Raw genomic sequence first — 21,594 nt, forward strand, 5'->3', positions numbered from 1 at the left:
AGAATAATGAAAAGTATTATGTATTAAGCATGGGCTTCAAGCAAAGTTCAACCTATTTTTTAGATTGAGTAAAATCAATGCCCCCTGTAATAAGAAAACAGCAGGATCTGGTTCTGTCCTCTGCCTGGTATGACTCCTTCATGTAGGACTTAGCCTGCACAGTTAGAGTACAACCTAGTCAGGCAGGATCCCTGACCCTACCAACCCCTAGCCTTCGGCTTCTAAGAATACTATCCACAGCATCTGTTCTGGGAAAATTCTGAGTTTACAAAAAGAAAGCACTGATATGAGGTCTCTGTACACATCCTCCTTCCTCTCACTGACTTCCCTTTTGTGTGGTGTCAGGGACCTTCTGTCATTCCTAATTTCAGGAAGAAACCTAGTGAAATTTTCTTGCCTGCTCTTTTTCATTCAGGCAACTTTTAGCTATCATTAGAAGGCAGCTTATATGTTATGTCTTCTGGGAAAAATTCCTAGAACCACCAAGACAGACACTATCTTCTATTTCCCTAATGGCTTCTTTGCTCATGATTCTGTAGTAACAATCACCAACCTGGATTGTCATTTATCTGGCAAATATTTATTGAATAGAGTAGGTACCAGGAATATAGCGATTAGAAAAGGGTTCTTTCTCATATGCAACTGGATGTACTTGAAATAAGAATATATATATACATACATACATATATATATATATATATATATATATATATAATATAATATAAAATTGATGAACAATATGATACCAAGAAACAAAGCTTATGAACAGAGAATTCTTTTGAAGGGAATTTCTCTGAAGAGGTCAGAGTAATTTAGGTTTTGTATTTCATCTTTCCACTAGTTTGTAATTATCTATTTCAAATGCTCAATATATACTATTTTCTAAGTAAATATTGGGCAATGAAATTAAGAATTTCTTCATATTTAATTGTGAAAACTATGATAAATTAACTTTTCACTCTAATACTCGGTAGTGGAAAGTTCAACTCAGTCACTAACTAGATAAGGAAACTTGCTTAAAATGCTTTTTTTTTTTTTAAATCTGAGGCTTTTTTTTTGTTATTGTTCATACAATAATAGCATATATCTTGAAAATAATATTTGGGGAACTAAATGGCATGACATATTTGAAAGTATTTGACAACTACCATGTATTTTAAAGATTATAGATTCTCCATAGTGGAGTTTCTAGTATATACTCCACAAAGATGTAAATCCTTGTGAGGTGGCAGCAGGGGTGTGGTGTCCTGTGTGTGTCCTGGGTGTTCTCTGGTCACATAACTCCTGATTCCAGTGCTCCTGGCAGTAGAGCTTTGAAGACTGGTCCTTCAGTAATCCCATAGATTCCATGACTTACCTTAATATTGTGTGTGTAAGTAAAAATTGCATTCATTTTCTCTTCAATCATTTCAAGACTAAATAATAAATACTTTTACAAGGTCTACATTTTATATATAAAGAAACTGAGGCTTAGAGATGTGAATATGCCTGAGGTTCACAATTATAATATAGCAGAACTGTTATATTATCATTAATCTTCTGATCTCAGAGCTTAGATTCAGATATGTTCATTAAATATACAACTCATTCTTTTCTTTTCTATTCATCATCTCCTAAAACTTTGAATTACCATATAGAGATAAAGCCTAATGAACTGACCTAAATTCCTAATATAATTTTTGGTAGCTATGAATCTTCTCTCTGCTTAACCATTTCCAGTAACAAGTTAGTTTTTTGGTATGGAATGTTGAATTCATTAATATTTATAAATGCACATACATGCTAATATTTATTATGTAATACCTGTTCTGTATTATATAGTAGTTCATTTAATGTTATATAAAAATTAATACTATTTATATATAATAGTTCATTATTATATAATGATAATTTATTTGAAACATGAAATTGAAATTTAAAAGTACCAAAGTAGTTGGTTCTTTCAGAACGATTTTGAGGTAAAATCATTAAAAAAAAAAAACTAAGACTGAGCACAAAGACTTTAAAAAATGTCATTCAGCTGATGATATTAGGAAAATATTTTTCAGACTCAAATTCCAGTATTCTTTTCTTTTTGCCATTAGACATTGCATTTTATATTAAGTCAAGATATTTCACTATATAATTCCTAACCTTGGAACCTAGTCCTCAATTTAAGGGCAATCTAAGATATTTACTTATTTTACTATAGTAATTGTAAAAAATAAAAATGATGAATATCAATTTAAAAGTAGTTGTTATCCAAGCTAATATTCTCTGCTTCTTCATTTTCTATATTCAACTAGATAAGGTATTTAGAAATTTACCATTCAATAGTCCCGGAGCTGCTTGATAAAAAATGTATACATGAAACAGATTTGATGTCAGAATATAAATGAAATAGTTCTTAAAAGTTAACTGATATCAGTATATTTCCTTTCATGAGCCTTGTCTCGTAAGTTGGTGATTACAAAAATTTTTTTGCTTACCAAAATTATTTGCTTGTGTGCCTTATAAAATCTACTGATTAGAAAAGTGTCCTCACATGTGGGATATTGGTTAAATCAAGTCTTTTAATGGAGCTAAAAGAAAGAATAAGGTCGGGAATGACAGATATCATAAATACGGAGGTGGAGAGTCTCCCATCTATTTCAGAAAGCTCCATGTGAAAGGTTCTGTGGCCAAAAATGAAGGAGGGAAGGAAGAAAGGAAGGAAGGAACTAGTAAGTAAATAAGAAAGACAAAAGTTCTCCAGTGATATTCAGCACACAAATAGATCAGGCCATTTGTTTCTTAGATGGGAAGACTTGGCGCTAAAGGCAAGAACATTTCTGTGAACTTGGGAATTTCTCCTTGAATTTCCTGAACTCAGGAATGCTGTGTGAAGGTGCATAAATATACTTGGGATTCACCAATAGATAAAAACTTCTCTTTCAAATCCACTTGCCTATGCAGCACTTTCCCTTACACTATAGTAAATCAACCACTCAGTGAAAGAAGTGGAAGTACCCCAAACAGCACAGCCCTCATGTTCAAAGAAATCTATTTCCCTGTTTTGTATCCTGGAGTTCCAATAGAGACTGTGACAACAGGATGATTTTGCTGACCTCACAAGAAAAAATAATAATAATATAAGTAATCAGACTTCTTGCGCAGGATGCCCGCAGACGCTGTGTATAATATAAGGCAGAACAGTGGCGGCCAGCCATGTTCTGCCACTGGCAGAGTTTAGCTAATCAATATAGGGTTTGTGTCTGGGAGTTTCTGAGTCCAGACATGAACTTAGAAAACCACATTAGGAAATATTTTCCTTCATTATATCTGCACTATGGCTGGACAAAGAAATAACATATGGTTAGTAAATAATGCAATTAGGTGACCTGAAACATTTTCAAAATTATGATGGCTTTACATAAAGTAAAACAGAAATAACCCTGATTTACTCTGCAGATTTTATTACAAAATGAAGAGGAAATTTAATATTCCACCTTTTGCTTGTAAGACATTTAAAGAACATGCTTCTGCAAAACCATTCATTTCACTCCTTGAGGGAAAATGGAATTATTTTTTTATTTTCTTTATATGTATATGTTTAATGCTTCTTAAGTTACTTCAAAAACACTGAACAAATGAAGCTTACAAATACACCAGCAATTTTTTTCACTGACAAAAAGAAGTAGATATGAAATTTAAGACAAAGTACTGTGATTTTCGATTTAGATAGGACTAGAAACTAGTACACCTTGGATGCTTTAAAAAGTTCTCTCTATTACCCATTACTTCCATATTTCGGTTAAATGGGTTTAGTGTACTCCACAATAATGTCAAATTCCCCAATAATATTGGTGATGAGTACAGAAAACAATGAGAATTCTCATACATTATTGCAGTAAGTGTAAATTGGTAAATCACTCTGGAAAACATTTTGTAATTAATCTGAAGATGCACATGTCCCATGTCCCATGTCCCATGTTCCAGCAATGTGATTCCTAGATGTATACCCTCACAATATCAGTGATTATTGCAAAAGGATATAGAAATGAAAGTACTCACAGGGTTGTACTATTCATGGTAGCTTCAACCTGGAAACCATTCAAATAGTCATCATTAAAATGAATGAATATATTTTGATATGGTCATATGATGGCATACTAAACAATAAGGAAGAGGAACCAACTACACCTGACACATGATAAATGAATCTCAAAAGTATAATGTCAAATAAAAGAAATAGACTCAAAATAATACACATAGTGTAACCTCATTTGCATATGATTAACCACAGACAAAACTCATTACATACATATATGTGTGAACTCAAAAATCATACTGCATGTTTACAAACAAAACAAGAATATTATTAGCACAAACACACAATGCTGTTAATTCAAAGGAAGCCAATGTATTGTTCACCACCTAGTTTCACCAACTTTCTTTTAAAGAGGTTTTTCTTTCCTTCTCTTTACCTGCTGGCAGCCCCTATTTCCCACTATGAACCATATTCAACTGGTAAAAATACCCTGTAGTGCTCACATACTGCTCAATACTAATGTCTTCTTTTTCTGTGTTATTACTCACACTCCATTGCTTATTCACCTGCCAGTGGAACGAAAAGTAATGTTGGATCCCACTACGTGAAATCACACCAAATAGCACTTTTAGTTCAAATAAACAAAACACCCACCACTTCAGTTGGGATTTGTGCCGGCCTCCATTAGTCTTTCTGAATTTAGTTACTTTCTCTCTGAGAAATGTTGAATCAATACAAGGCATATCACATGTTCTGTTCACCTTTTCCTCTTTAAGAAAGCTGTAAAAGTAGGTGGAAGAAGCTAGAGTAGTTTCCTTTTTAAAGTGAGTGGACACAGGGTATTTGATGTTATCTTCTTGCTGTGGCTGATTAACACACTGGGGAAGAAAGTCGCAAAATGAGCAGTCAGGACTGTTTCCATGGTTGCCATGCTCTGTGCATAGAACAAAAGTAAGGGGAACTCAGAAGGTCCCTCAGTCCTGAAGTTCAGCATCATTGAGTGCAGGAAATGTAGGGTGTTTGTTGCAAAAGGTAGTGCATATATATACTCTTAGAAAACTCATTAAAACAATTAGATCTCAAAAAATATTTTGTTGATGAAAAATGGCAATGCTATTTAATGCTATTGTGAAGTCGATTTTTTTTTTTTTTAAGAGAGAGAATTTCATGGGAAAGAGACTAACCTCTTCTAGGTCCATTCTGCATGCTTGACACTAGCTAGACCATCCACATACCAGGAGACATGATTATCTTTCTTTTATTTTAACAGATGTGACACTAAGACTCAAAGAGATCAAAGCTCCTTCCAAAAAACAAACACCTGAGCCTTTTCCTCTCCAAATCCAAAGCTAGTGCTGCATGTACCATATTACAGATTGGCATCATGCACTTCATCTTTGTGAGACATTTTATGGAATATTCTGACAAATGTGTTGCTGTCTAATATTTAGAGTAAAGATGATATTCATAGCATAACCTTCAAGGTGGACCCAAGCATGGAAGACATTTTTGCACTGATATCTGGTATAGGTGTTTATTTTCAATGGTGTTTCAGCCACTTTTTTTGATGCTGTAATTAAAAGACCTGACAAGAACAACTTTAGAGGAACAAAAGTTTATTTGGAGGCTCACAGTGTCAGAGATCCCAGTCCATACAAGGCTAAATCCATTACTTGAAGCTCTAGGTAAGGCTGATTATCATGGAGCAAGAGAGTGTGGTGGAAGGAATTGGCTCACATGATGATCAGGAAGGAGAGACTCCTCTCACCAGATACAAAATATATACCCCAAAAGAGTGCCCCCAGTGACCCACATCCTGCAGCTACACCCTCCCAACTTTCAGTTACCACTCAGTTAATCTCCATCAGGGGATTATTCCACGGATGGGTTAAGTCTCTCATAACCCAATCATTTCTCCTCTAATCCTCTTGCATTGTCTGACACATGAGCTCTTGGGGGACACCTCACATCTAAACCATAACAAGTGGTCAGCTGGTTTTTCTGTTATAAATGCTATCAATTTTTATAAATGGTCATCTGACTTCAAGAGTGCTGCAGGTAGAATTCCAGACCAAGTTCAAGCTCTCAAGTTCATGGCTTTACTCTGGCTCCCAACTGACAACTTCACTATTCTCATTTCTTTCTTTTATGTAGCTTTTCCCTCAATATGCTTTTAATTACATTTCCTTTTTCTGAATTATATACAGTGTATTTATCTCAGTCAAGACATGACAATGTGAATAATAATTGTTTTCTTTAGAAACAAGCTTTGTGTTTTCTCTCTTTATAAATTTACAGTCAGGTGGTTATTCTTAAAGAATAGCTTTCCTCTCCACATCTCTGATTTCTTCTTCCACACCTCCTTTGAAAGTGTCTAATATGTTGCACTATAGAGATATCTGCTAGGGACAACTAAAAATCCATTCTGTCTTGTTATATCTTTGTCATGAGAATGAATTCTGCTCTGTCTCAATCTGACCTCTCAAATATTATGCTTTGACAGACTCTCTCTCCTTCACCTGTCAGACATTCCCAAGAATAAGAGGAGAAAAACACTTAGTAAATCACTCAGGATGCATCTATATTATAGAAGAAAAATCAAATGCAGGATTGAAATATAGTGATTCTGCTTCTTTCCCTGGGAAATCTAGGAAGGAAGGATTCAATAGAAACTTATTGTTCACATTTTGGAGGATAACTAGAATTATCACATGGGTTGTGTTTAAATGCTCATCTTCAGCAAAAGCAATTCTGTTCTCCTTTAATTGTTTACTTTTGTCACCTCTCTCATCCCACACAATGGGTCAGACAGACAAGGCCAAGATATTCTTGATGAATACCCACAGCCCTAGTGAAACCCAGAAACCTAGGTCCAGTTTTATTATGGACTCCTGGCTTTTTCTGTTATTTTTCACATAGATTAGCATATGGGCCAGACATAAATATCTTTAATATTTTACGCTGCCACTAGGACAGATGTGAACAAAATCTGTCTTTTTTTGTTTGTTTGTTTGTTTCCTTGATTATTTCACAGTTCTCTTCCAGTTCAATTTCCTGTTACCCACACTTCCTTATTTTTATTAACATATGACCAATGACAATGGCAGAAAACTGTAACAAATGCCAGATTCTGTAACTTGGAATTCTCGAACTAAAAAGAATGTATTTGTGCATAAACATATGAGGACAGATTTATACTAAATTTAATTCGGCACCATCTGTTTCTGTGTCTGTCTGTCTGTCTCTCTCTCTCTCTCTCACACACACACACACACAGGCACACACAGAGAGAGACACACACATACACACAGGCACGCACACGCACACACACACATACACACACACACACAGACTTTGAATTTATAGATGAGGAAAAATGGAGGAATTAAGATTTCAGTTAATTTGCTCAAGGTCCCATGACTTGCAAGTTGTAGAACTTGGATTTAAATTACTATAAACTGAGTTGTGTTTTTTTCTAAATGCTAACTCTTTCTAGATTTTGGTCACATTCAAAACAAATTTAAACCATTTAGACCTGTCAGCTACATTAGAGGAAAGGCTCATTAGAGAAAGCATCTTCCCCTAGATTATGGTGTACCTACACTTTTCTCCTTCTCTCTATTCTTTCCCTACTCTTCCTGTTTTCCATCAGCGACACAGATCTTCTTTGCACTCTTAAAATGTCTCCTCAGATGCCTTGCAGGTGAGTTTTCTTCTACATTGCCTGGCCTTTTGCACTCCAGATTGTACCTGCAATATCATTATTTGGCCTAATTTCCCTTCAAGCTGTAGGCTCATATTCTTTCCTACCTGCTCATCTACATGTCATAGGGGAATTAGTTTATTTCAGTATTATTAATAGATTGAAATATTTGCAATTCATATTGTGATAATTACCACCTCAATTAAATAGTTAATTTCCAGAACAAGAAATTGAATTTTATAGATCCAGTACCTGTGCATAATTGGGGACCAGTATATAGGTAATGCATTAATGATTAACTTGGCACTATCTGATAATGAAATGTATTCCATCCCTTCTTCTTAACACAATCCCGAAAGTCTTACTATAGTAAGACTTTGTATCCATAGATACAATAAAGGGAATCTAATGTTTACTTTTATTATTATAGTAACTATACATTAATTATAGCTGCTGTAATATAGGATTATATCATATTCAATGTAATATATAATGTATGCATATACTGTGTGCAATATGCAAAACTATGTTTAACATAAAATATATGATACATATGATTTATAAATATAAATCATATATATAATTGTATCTATGTCAATATATAACATTTAACATAAGCATTACAGAAATTTGTATTATATCTTAATGTTACATAATTTCTCTATATAGCATACATATAGCTATTATACAGTATTTAAAAAGCTAGGCATAAAGCCCCAATTCTTAAGTTCAAGTTCAATGCTTACCAGATATTTAAGCAGGATTATATTTTGGATGTCATTTTTTCAACAATAACTGGAGTGCCATACATAGAGAAAGTTCTCAATAAATATGTGATTAAAGAATTGTTTACAATTCTTTTGGAGTGTTAACACAACTCCACCTTGATTCTTTGATATACATGAATGAATGAAATGCCTCATACTTGGAAGATTTTAAATAAAATGATATTTCAAGTCAGCCAATAGCAACCCTTTATGTGAAACTACTGGAATCAAGACTATGAGAAAGCATTTCTTAAGACAAGAGAAAAGGAAAATATACTCTAATTGAGTAAATATCTCATCTTTGAGTATCTCACTGATTGTTTTTGTATAGGGTATTCATTTTGAGTATCAATTTAGTCCTATACTTAATAGCTACATTACAGAGTTCTTTAGAGAATTAAGTCTGAATGCACATATAATGTTTATAATGCATATCAAGATTATTGAAATATGAAAGTAACTCTAATAATATGTTTATGATATATTTATTCATGTCAATATTTTATGATAATTCATATAGTGCTGTATTAATGCATTTAGTGTACCTTACAAAGTATCTAATCTTAATACATGTTAGTTGGATTAAGATTTTTCACCATCAGACACCAGATTATTTTGCACACTTTTATTTATTTGTTTTTTTATTATAAAAACAATTTAAATATTATATATATACTTAAACTGCTATGCTGATATTTAAGCAAACTACATATATCCATTAGAAAAATTTATCTATACCCTTTGCCATTTTCTTTTCATTCTAATAATGCTAACATATTCAAACTATCTTTGCCATATACAGTTTAAATAGATTTATGAATCTGTTCGTTTACAAATATTGGGTTTTTTTTTAATTGAATAGGTATTTAGAACATTTTTTTCCTCTAGTACCCATGGCTTGGATATGGATAGACATACATTTTAATGTTGGCTTTTGACACTTCCTATGTGGCTTTGTGACAATTAACTTCTGCATTTCTAGTTCCTTATCTGTTAATATTAGTTCAGTAGACTTGGGCTACTATTGCTACCTAATTGTTTTTCAATTTTACGAAAAATACAAGGTACAGGGTAATTTTAAAGAAAATTATGATATGGAATTAAATGTTCTAATTAAGTACCTATTTTTTGAAAAAAGATCACGTGGCTATTCGTTAGTGGGTATTCACTCTCAACTGTATTGTTAACAAGATATAAATAGTTACAACTTTCATGAAAGCAATTTGTAAATACAGTCCTGTACTATATAATGATACTTTAGACAATGGTGGACTATATACAGTATGACAGTGGTAACTTCAGATTATACTGCCTACTGATGTCATTGTTGTCTTGGTTTCTGTGAGGAGACTCTGACATTTGCACAATAAAATCACCTAGTGAGATAGTTCTCAGAACACATTCTTGGTAAGAGATCCATGACCGTATATTAACCAAGAGGCCTCCAAAATTCATATTTTGATCTGATAATCACTAATCTCAGAGATTATTTTTAAATTATGATTCTTAAAATAGATAAATATTTACACACAAATTTGCCTTTATTAAGATTATAGTAAAAATTAAATTACTTATTTAGCAATAGGCACGACAGATTTATAAATAAATAATTTCATGTTCAGTAAAATCACATAATTTTCAAATAATAAAATCCTCAACAAAATTAGTATTAACTAGAAAATTGTTTTAAGATTGTATAAGCAATGGCAAAGTACATAGAAAAAAATGATAGATGTCAAAATTTTTCATGTTCTTTAGAAGATAAGATTATAATTAAATTTTTTCAAAATATACATATTTTTATTGAACATTCAGGAAAAAAAGATGTGTGTGTGTGTGTGTGTGTGTGTGTGTATGACAAGAGATCAAATCGAGGGCCTCATGCATGCTAGGCAAGCACTCTACAACTGAGTCACACACCAGACCCACAAAAAAATTTTTTTAAAGATAAATAAACATGGAACACCACCTGCTAATGAATAGGATCTATGCTATCTGGGGTTTCAATATAACGAAGCATGTTTTAGTATCATTCAAAAATGTCTAGAGTTTCAGGTGTGGCAATACTGCAGGTAACAATTTCTATACCTTTGAAAGTCTTCAAACACAGGATAGTTAACCTCTTTAGCAGGATGTTTGGAGATGTATTAAAATTGCAAATGGCATTTGGATTAGAACCATTTCAAGGTAACTTCTAGTTCTTAGAATCAATGATCCTAAATAATTTCAAAGGCTCTTTTCATTCTAACATTTTTTTTGATTCCCCTTGAATTTAAATTAACCTGGCCAGCCCACTAAACTGTATTTTTAAAAAAATCTTGTTTATCTTTTTTACAGTTCTAACAGTATGAAACTAAAATGTTTATAGTTTTTGTCTAACAATAAGCATTACTATTTATTGATGTCTGTGTAACATTTAATCCACCATGCCAAGTACATTACACATATTTTCCTGCAACAGATTTACCAGGTAACTCACTCTACTCCATTTTACAGATGAGAAGCTAAGTCTTGCAGAGGCTGAAAAATTTTTGCCTACTTCATATAATAAATATGATGCAATGTAGTTTTTTTCAATTATTCTAGTAGGAATATATCTGCTCATGCCTAGGATGGAGCACAGGACCATTCTTATTTTATTTGTTGAGTTAAAAAGAAATAAATGAGAGCAGGAGTTTACCATACAGCTTTAGAAATTACTAACAGAGAGAGGTAGTAACATATTTTCAGTGGAGAATTTAGTAGGAAGGCTGACAACTCCTATAGTTGTTTTCTGTAGCTGTGCATACTGGGAAGGCAAGAGAAATTTACATATGTATCATCACAATATTTATGGCATTTGGGTATCTAGTTTTAAAATTACAGAATCTTTAAAAAATATCAAACGTACAAGCTAATCCACTTCTCTTCCATACAGTTTAAAAGAAACTTAGGCCTCAGGTCTGAAAGCAACATTTTAGATATGGTTACCTTAGAAACAGCATCTATATGACACCCATCAATGAAATGGAGGTCTTTTGGGGTAATATACAAGAAGAAAACAATAGAAAATTGAATTATCGAGCCTGCTACTGTGTGATTGTGTGGACTCGAAGAAATTTTGAAATTATTTAGGAATTTTACTATTTCAGAGTCCATTTAGTAACCATTTCAAAATTGCTATTCCATAACTCATTCAAATTTTTTAGATTATATCTATTTTTCTTCTAGTTCTACTATGAATCAAAGGCATGAAACATTTGAATCATTGTCTTGCTACTTCTGAATAACGTAAGCTTAACACTGTCCTGGCATTATATCTGAATATTACATTTATCATCATTCTAACATTTGCGATTGTATACGGATGAGCACAGATCTGAAATGCCTTTGTTTATGATGCTACATTTACATGCTATATACTGTGCAATGGGACAAACACAGAAAAAAAGACACTTTACAAATGTAAAATGTACTTTTGTTTTACAAATGGAAAATGCACACTTTTACAAATGTATAAAAATTAAAAAACCTTTTTAAAAACACATAAAGTAAAAAGTATTTTGCCTCACTACACACTTCGAGTGACAACTATTAATTAACTAATTTTTATGAAAGTCTTTATATTTATAGATTTTTTTCAAGTTATATGACAGTCTAAAATAAACATTAAACAATTGTTCACTCTATCTATTTTGCATGCTTTCAGTAATTCTTCTAAATGTAATTTTGGCATATTTGCAATTTATTGTACTGTATAACTAGTAGCTTTGTAGACTGAGATTGTTATGGCTTCTGTTATGTAAAAGCAGAGGACAAGGGAGAAAATATATTTAGTTTGCACTGAAATATTCCAGTAGGTGACATTTGAGTCTTCTACAATAGATGAGATAAAGTACATAAAGATATACACAAAAGAGTTTCAGAAAAGTTTTCAATATGAAATGAACTCTATTGTAAAACCAAGAGATATTTTGAGTTATATCCTAAGCCAAGTAATATTTGGTTTGAATTTGAGACATAAGTAAAAATGTGATAATGCTTAGGTTGCTGTCCTTTAAAATCATGTGCTTGGATTTTATTGAAGATTGACACAAGGAATGGCCATATTCAGATGGCTTTTGCATCACCTATAAAGTCTTTTTTTAAAGCATTAAATTTTTACTTTATTCAATGTTCCTTGTGAAAAAAAAAAAAAAACAACAACAAAAAAACCTTGACTGATATTCTTCCTTTAGATTCTCACATCAAGGGGAAATATATTTTTTTCTATAGAACTGATTTTCATCATCTTACTGTTAATAAAATCAAAGTTTCTTTTCTCATTTTGCCATGGGTGCTAGGGGGCTCATAACTCCACATAACTTCATAAATTCTTATGTCTAGCGATTTGCCTCACAAATTTTATTTGAATTTACACATGTCTGCTTTATTGTAGGTAACCTCCATCCATCCCAAACTCTTAAAAAAATCTTCTTGGAAATGGTAAGAATATGGTAGAAGGAGGGACTACTGACATGTTTTAATACCTACTGTGAAACACTGTGTTAATTGCTGCTTACATTAATAAGTTTCATATTACCAGTGAATTCATAACCCATATTTAGTAGATTAAATAACCCCTTGGGGTAAAATATGTTCATAGCTATTTAGATTTGTAAACTATGTTTGTCTGCATCTTTAACACAATACAAATTCTTATACCTTTTTCTCTAAAGCACATATAGCAACAAATACAAAGATGAAGACACGATGATGAAAACTAGTTCATAGATAGGACCATGGTGAATATCATATAACTAACTACACAGGATATATCCACATGTGCATGTAATCATTTTGACTTAGGATTGCTTTAGCCTTTTCAGATTAGCTCTTGCACATGAAAATACTAGCTCTGTTACTCCACAGAATAATAATCATTTTCTTCACTAACCTGTATGACCAAACACTTGGTCTCCCAAGTCAAGATGAAAGATTTGCCATGTATCACGTTTAAAAAAATCAGTTCCTAAGGGTATTTATTTACAAAAGCAGCATGTAGCCTTCTTTATACATGATCATCTAGATTCTGACTGAAACCCTTCACTTCCTTTGGCTTACGTCAATATAAATTACAAGTACAAAAATACTAAAATCAAGATTTTCATCATGTACATCCAGTTCTTACTCAAAACTACTCTAATTATATGTCATCATGACCATAATGATTTCTCTATTTTGGATACAAATCACAATACCTGCATTTTAAATAGATACAGACTTAAGCTCCTGCCCTCAGAGTGATAAAACTGGTCTTACTTGGGACATTAGCATTAATAATTTTTATAAATTTTCCAAGTGATTCTCACATAAACCAAGTTTGAAAAGTACTGTTATAAGACTGGATAGAAGATGAATAATATAAAGAATTAACTCCCCATGCCCTCTCAACACTCACACAAGCCAACTTAACACTTCTTAATGTTCCTAGCATCTTTGTAGCTCTTGATTCTTAATCTCTCTGACAATTCTGATCCTGACTTTGATCTCTTGAACTTTAGAACTCATTTTAAATCTCTCCCCAGGATTAGATGTGGGTTCTCACTAATGGACTCTGCCATAGCTTTCTTCTTCATCACCTACTTTCTCTTACTGCTCCAGATACGAATGTGAATGCTCTGTTCAAGGCCCAGAGGGCATTTAAATCACATTCAGTGGATCTATTGTTCACTTAAGCATCCAATTGTGGAGAAGATGTTGCCTAAGGTACTCAGAGATAGAACACACATTACCATGAACATGTTTAAAATATACATCTACTGTGTGAGTATATCAAAGATAGTCAACTCCCTGAAAGTATTTTGTTACTTACATTATGTAAGTTTTTTCATAAACATGAATTGACATTACTTAACCATATAATAAAGATTGCTACCAAGAATAGTAAGAATTTTGCCACTTGTACTTATGCCATTACTACATCATTAAAATTCTGTGCACAAAATAATGTTTGGTTACTTTATTACAAATAGTACTTCACGCATAAAAGATTTTTAGAAGTCTGCTATAATGTTCTTGGCAAATTCTAGTGAAGCAAATAATTCAAAAAGCACAATATTGTATTGTGGAACAGTTCACTGATCAAACATTACACAATGGTACCACATACCATTTATGACTGAGTGTTTATGACAATTGTATTCAAAATGAAGAGCTTTATATAAAAATTTGAACCATAGCTGGGAGTCAAATTGGACCGAAAGACAGCTTGCAAGACTTTTTAAGTTCTATATTCTTCCCAGTTCCCTACTAAAACTGCCTTTATTGTTTAATCCACATAATAGTTTCCACCACTATAAATTTATCAACCAGATTATTATTCATATGCATGGTATGCATAATTATAATTAATTTGCTGAAGGCTCATTTTGTTGCTTCTATTAATTATGATCTCACAGCATTAAATAAATCAGTGAGAAGGCAAAAAACCTAAACTAGTGGAATGCAGGAAACTAGACTAATAAAGCACATCATTCAGATGATATTCTTTGATAGCATCAGGGAGATAACTACTGGCATTTTGAAAATCAGAACTGAATTTAAAATTGTAACTAGTGAATTGAAGCTGCCCGATTTTGTCTTTCTTTCTCTTTCTTCTAGGCCTATTTCTAGCAACAAATCAACAGATCACAAAAAGGAACACAAGGGCTGAAATATGGCAGTAAAAGCCACAATCAGCAGTGTAAATTATGATTCTCGTGGAACTTAATTAGGTTTTTCAATTAAAACTAAATGAATTTTCCTTTCCAATTAAACAACCCCATTGCTTCCCCATACACCCCACAAAACAATGACAAGAAAACATATCCCAAGTTATTTAAAGTCCATTCTGCCTATGTACAATTGCAAACATGTACTGGAAGAAACCTGAATCATACATTTTCACTATCACATTTCTGCCTGCTCTCTTTGAAACGTAAAACTCCACTAAAGTAATTGTGGTGGGAAAAACCCAATATATTCTAAAGAAACTGCAGGGAAGATCTTTGATAATTTATTGAAGACACTTTTGAGAGTGAGTAGTCTTTGATCATAAAAACCAATTTTCAAAAAATTCCTAACACTTTTCAGGGAAAAAGAAAGCATGAGGGCTGTTTGGGGATATTAAGCAGCACACTATTTCTGAACAATAATAGTCTCTTCTGTTTCTGAACAGGAGCCTCATGAGAGAACATTGCAGTATAGCCCCAAGCCATGCCTAAGCAGTATTTTTAGTAGTTGTTTGAATTGAAACCTCCCCTACAAAAAATGTTTCCTTGCATTGGAAGTCAAATATAAATTGTACATGCTCTAAGTTCCCCTGAAAACTCTAGGAACCCTCAGATGAATGTGTGTTTTTGCTATGTATGTTGTCATAACTGGTTCAGAATCTTCCACATTCTTCTCTTTCGAACCAATATTGAACCAATATTCTTTAGAGAAGGATTATAAACCATTCTTGGTTTTATCCATTGCTTTGGAGTAAATATTAATAACAGCCCACTACACAAAATATGGCCTTACTTAAAAAAAATTATTTGTTGACCTTATTTTTAAGAGTTTGAGATTAATTTAAAAATAATAAATAAAACCCACAAATATATCCCTGGATCTATGAATATTCTCTGACTCATAGTAGGCTCACAATAGCTATTGAATTTGTAAATAAATCTTTAAAAATGAATGGCTAAAATATAGTTCCAAAGCAGCACCCTTCACAAGAATTCTGTCTGTGAGATTTAAATGTGAAAGTAGCAGAAGGTGTGATAATTTTAAAGACTAGCTGTATATCAAAAATTATATTTACAACAAGTAGAACCTAAAATTACCTTGTTTCATTTTAGAATAAACTAATAAATTTTCCAATGACATTCATTTTATCCAGATTTTTTCCAAGGCAAAAAACTATTGAGTATAAATCAAGGAAACAAACATTTAGAAGGTTATTCAGCCTTGGCAATTGAAAATGCTCCTTAACAAGCTGGGCACGGTGGTGCACACCTGTAATTCCAGTGACCTGGAGGGCTGAGGAAGGAAGATCCATGAATTAATGGCTAGCCTCAGCAATTTAGTGAGACCCTGACTCAAATAAAAAATTTTAAAGTCTGAGTGAACAGTTAGTGGTAAAGGAACCCTGTGCTACATTTTTAGTATAATCTTTTTTAAATGCTCCGTGACTAACTTTGTAGATACCCATCATAAATAGAAAATATCATGTTAAAAATACATTTAATACAGCTAACCTATAGAAAATTAAACCTACACTATCTTAAACATGCTCAGAAAGCATTAGACTACATTTGGGCAAAATTACCAACACACAATCTATTTTATTTTAAAGTGTTCAGTATCTAATATTACTTATTAAATACTGTACTATATTAAAAGGAAAAACAGAGAAAACATTCGGCATTTGTTTTTTTGTGATTGGCTAACTTCATTTAGCCTTATCTTCTTCAATGTCATCCATTTACCTGCAAATGCCATGATTTTATTCTCTTTTATTGCTGAGTAAAATTCCATTGTGTATATATGCCACATTTTTTTTTTATCCATTTATTCACTGAAGGGCATCTTTGTTGGCTCCACAGGAGGCTGACTCATAGTGGGGTAGGGAGGGGGAGCATGAGAGGAATAGATGAATTCTAGATAGGGCAGAGGGGTGGGAGGGAAAGGGAGGGGAGTAGGGGGTTAGGAAGGATGATGGAATGTGATGGACATCATTATCCAAAATACATATATGAAGACACAAATTGGTGTGAACATACTTTATATACAACCAGAGATATGAAAAAAATGTGCTTTACATGTGTAATAAGAATTGTAATGTATTCTGCTGGCATTTATTTTTTCAAAAATCAATAAAAAAGTGAAAAACTGTATGAATAAGGGGAGAGTTGGGCATTTTGTATACACAATGGGATGTTAAAACACAAAGCACAATATCCCCAAAATGCTAGCAACACAATACACTGTACAGAATTGGCCACAGCCAATATGTGCAACTTACTGGGAACTGTGGCTCAGTACTGCAGCCCAATTGAACCACAAATTACTAACCTGGAAAAAGATCAAACTCCAAAATTAAAAGTGTGATTTCTATTGACTACATGTGACTTTTGAACGATTGTAAAGTTGAAAAAATATTAAGTACAACCATTGTAGGTCAGAGACCATCTATATAAGTTGATTGTTCTAAAGTAAATCAAACAAAGTGATTCCTGGGATTAAAGTAGAAGCTTTCAATTGGCAAAAATGAACAATTTGAAATCTGTGAATTTTCTATTTTCATAATTCCTAAAACCACAATTCCATGTCACCTTAAATTGAGATCACCATATATTTAATAGTATGTGAATAATACAAAGGTTATTTTTTCTATATAAACGGACAATAAAGTCTTTATTTAAAAAGCCATATTTGCTGAATTTACTGAAATCTAAGAGAATCATTTGTTTTATTACTTCCAGATATTTGCATTGAAAAAGAAATGGAGCTTGGGTGTGTATTAGTCTTCCACTCCATTAGACTGTTTTCCCTCAACTTCTCCCCTTTTCCCAGTTATTGAGTTTCCAATAACCGTGGTTTCCTAGGTCATTTGTGACTTTCTTTAGGGTAGCTCTCTGAACAATGATAGTCTTGATATTTGCTCTCAACTTTTCTTATGAAAGAGGTTTGTAGGTAGATAATGCTTTATTTTTATGCATGATGTCATTATTTGGAAACCATCCCAGAGGCTAGGTATATACAGTTAAGCACAGTGGATGAAACTGTCACTGTGGTTGGTGGAATGGTTGGATAGTATCTGGTATATTATCCTGCTGGGCCTATGAATCTTGCTTCCAATAATGGTATTCACTTATTCACTGTCATCATCCTCAATCCATTGTCCAAAAATAAGCCAAAATAAATTTTAGGAAAAAAAAATTTCATTATGTAATTTCCTAAGAATTAGCTTAAAACTCTAAAACAATCTGCCTTCCATTTTACACTGGATTAACCTCAAAAATTTAAAATGACCTAAATGTTTCAGTTGATCTGGTCTTTACCTGCCACATAAGATTCACTTTATGCCATTCTCCCTCCTTCTTTGAATCTAGTTCTTCTTACTTCTCAATTTACTGCAACATCTTTTCCTTCAAGTCTCAGTATCATCAAAACAGAGACTATCCTGAGAGTGACTTCAAGTCAGGTATCACTGATAAAATTTGTATGAATTTCCTTTGTTTTCCCTCATTAAAATTACCAAAATGAATAGTCATTTACTGTTAGCTCCATTTTTTAAAATGAATAGCTTAATTTACTGGACTATATACTGCCTGAACACAGATACTTTATTTATCTTATCACCATTATGCCTTGAACATAAATTACCAATACATAGTTGTAGAATAAATGAATAAATTAATGAAATCATATATTGCCACTGTAAAAGATAAAGCACCTCAGTGTTCATTGTAGAGAAAAAAGGATTTTTACCTTGGGGCCAGGATAATTTATGAGAAATTTTCAAATAATTATAAGTCACACTACTAATATCCTATATACATTAGGGAAAATTGATATCTAAAGCAACAGATGAAAATCAAAACTGAGAAGCTGACCAGCATTTTGATGAGGCATATATTTGCATGCATTTTACATTTCATAAAATAGAACCTAAGGTATAAACTATGTCCCCAAAAATGACTACAGTCCAAATAAATTGCATATTTACATACATTTAAATATCATGAAAATTGACCAATTTTGTACATTTCTAGGTTTCTAAAAGTTGTTACATGGTGAATTTCAACTTAGTACTCCAATAAGTAACAAATGAAACTTTCTGCATGATAAAGTAACAACAGGAACCAAGGTCTAATACATTCTCTACAGGACATCTACCATAAAGATCATATATATGTAAATCCTTGAGGAAAAGTTATTATCTGTTCTAGAGGGAGTCAACTATTGTCCACAATGTTATGTTTAAAATCTGATAGAATCTATTTTAGGTGAATAAAAATAAAAAATTGAAACTAATATAGACAAAATTTTTTTTTAAAAAAAGACTGTCATTAAATTTAATATAAAAAGTTATGATCTGCTATGTCCCTCAGTATGACACACTAGGTACTCAACTGATCTTCCTAGTGAATAACACCCCCTTCCACACACACACACAGCTATACACAAATGCCAAGCACACACACATATATATTTTTTGCCTTAGAAGAATTTGAGTTGTCAAGAAGACAAATGATAACTATAATGTACACACACACACACACACACACACACACACTCAAGAAGGAAAACCCTTTTGAAGTTTGACCTTACCTTGAGATCATTATAAATCAGAAATTCAGTTTTCAGTTCATTACAGGATTTGAGAGATAACTGAGGCCCAGGTCCATTCATTCAAGTTGAAGAGTTAATAGAAGGTACTTCTGTTAAATAAAGGATATCTACAGTCTATCCCCTTATTGTAAAGATACAATAAGTTCCCTTTCCGCCATCCCAAGAAGGAACAATGTCATTATAGCTTCTCATCTCTGAAGTTGAATTCTATGTTTCAACTTGACTGGGTTGCAGGATATCTACATATTTGGTTAAAGATTATTCTTGGTGTCTCTGTGAGAATGTTTCTGATTGAGAATAATATTGTCAATCTATAGACATTCACTAAAACTTACTGACTTCCCATTGTGGATGGGCTAGGATTCATCTGATATGTTGAAAGCTAATTAGAACAAAAGTCCAAGGAAGGCCATCAGTCTTCTCTTGAACTCAGACTGGAACTTACCTATCAGTTCTCCTGGTCTTCAGGCCTTAGCACAGAAGAGACCATATCACTGGCTCTCCTGGATCTCTAGTTTACAGAGAGTAGGTTATGGGATTTCACAGACTCAGTATCTCATAAGCCAAATGTATGCATGTGTGTTTGTGTGTGTGTGTGTGTGTGTGTGTGTGTGTATATATATATATATATATCTATATATATATATATATATATATATATTCTCCAGAAAAACATAATCTACATTATTAGTTATGTTTTTCTGGAGAACTCTAATTAATACACAAATAATCTTGAAATAAAAGATTAGGTGCAAATAGTTTAATTGCACTCTTTAATTGGGTTGTGATCACAGAAGAACAAGAGATAAAACAAGAGATTAAATGAGAAAAGCAGGCTGGCATGGTGACACATACCTGGAATCCCAGCAATTTGAGATAGTGAAGCAGGAGGGTCACAAGTTTGGGAAAAGTCTTGGAAACTTAGCAAGACCTTGTCTTAAAATAAAAAAAATAAAATAAAATAAAAAATAAAAAGCTGGATATGTTAGTTCAGTGGAAGAGTACCTGTGGGTATAATTCCAGTGCCAGGAGAAAGAAAAGAGAAAGAGCAGGATAGAGAAAAGCAAATCAAGGAAGAGAAAAGCCAATAAAGCAGACATTAATAAGCAATCATGTGCAAGTGGGCTCACTCACAGCAGTAACCTTTGAAACATGCCTCAAAACTATCTTATGAAAAAAAAAGGGTGTGAAATCAATTTGCTGTCTCCCATTACTTATTGGAGAATTGTTCTGGCATATTAACTTCCTCACAATAATAGGGTTGCCTGCCTAAGTCCCATCCCACTCTCATGGTTCAGGGGAAAGCCTTCATTCAGAAACAAGAGGAACCTTGGTAATTTAGTTAGGAAACATCCAACTGAGGGAAGCTATTTACCTGTAGCTGCAGGTGAACTCAGTTGGGCCAAGGGCATATGTAGTGGGATCATAAACTCAAAATTAGTAAAATGCTTTCTATTATTTTGTAATAATCTATTACAAAAATTCTTCATGCATATACTAAACCTCTTGCCAAATACCACATGTTCAAATATGAAGACCGAATTAAAAGAAAAGTGGTTTCAGGAAAACTGTCAAAACAAAAGGACAGAGATACAATGAACACGTGCTAGGAAAATAAAGATTTTTATAGCCAGAATATGAAAGCAATGGGTTTAACTTATTTTTAAAAAAATAAAGGAGGATGTCAAACAGGTAAAAAAGCATAATAGAATAGCATAAGTTACCAAGAAAATTTGAAAATGGGCCAAATATTTCCAAGTATAAAAACATTA

This window comes from Callospermophilus lateralis, chromosome 2, assembly GCF_048772815.1.
Source record: "Callospermophilus lateralis isolate mCalLat2 chromosome 2, mCalLat2.hap1, whole genome shotgun sequence".
Lineage (NCBI taxonomy): Eukaryota > Metazoa > Chordata > Mammalia > Rodentia > Sciuridae > Callospermophilus > Callospermophilus lateralis.